This window comes from Dendrobates tinctorius, unplaced genomic scaffold, assembly GCF_039654945.1.
Source record: "Dendrobates tinctorius isolate UK_male_01 unplaced genomic scaffold, ASM3965494v1 ptg000064l, whole genome shotgun sequence".
Lineage (NCBI taxonomy): Eukaryota > Metazoa > Chordata > Amphibia > Anura > Dendrobatidae > Dendrobates > Dendrobates tinctorius.
Window position 1 is genome coordinate 10,117,131 of NW_027361732.1, and position 953 is coordinate 10,118,083.

Genomic DNA, 953 nt, shown 5'->3' on the forward strand with positions numbered 1-953 from the left:
ATTCTCTACGGAAAGTGAGGCCAGATAGTTAGCAGATAGCGGGCGTGCAGAATATTACCGCAGTCAGAGCAATTCCTGGAGACCATACATAAGAGCTCCTCCTGCTGGCAGACACATGCTTCATAGCGCTGGCATTGCCACACAGGGTTAAAGAGGTTTGGGAAGTGTAAGGAAGGAAGTAGAGGATAAGTAATATGGTGTATGTGCCGAAACATTAATAAAGGATGGAGAGTTTAGCAGTGAATGTCGGTGACAATTTAATTTATTGTTTGTACAATCATAATGATTAGTACTGCAATTTTACCTCATGGCTGGCATATTACCTATTAGTAATAGTTCATGTTGTTCATGTGTCCGTATAATAGTGCCAAACACTGTTTCCATATGACTCCTGTAGTGGATACTCACCGATCTCGTTGTGAAGCTCTGCAGAATTTGGTGGCACTATATATAAATAAACATTAATGATGTGGCATATAGATTAATGTGTATATGATAGTCCCAACTACAGTATTGTACAAACCACAGTGTGCATGCATCATATAGACAAAAGTATTGTAACACCTACACATCACTCCTACAGGAGCTTTAATGATAATCCATTCTAAATCCAGAGGTATTCATATGGAGTTGATTTCCACTTTTCAGCTATTCACTCTTACGGGAAGGCTTTTTCCAAAATTTAGAAAGGTCTATTAAAATTTGTGTCTGTTCTTGCAGAAGATCATTTGTGAGGTCAGACGCCTACACATCACTCCTACAGGAGCTTTAATGAAAATCCATTCTAAATCCAGAGGTATTAACAATTGAGTTGATTTCCATTTTGCAGCTATTGACTCTTCTGGAAATATTTTTGGAAAGGTCTATGTGAATTCTGTATGTTCTTCCAAAAGAGTATTTGAGAGGTCAGACACTGATGTTTGATTAGAGGGCCACGCTCACAATCTCCATAG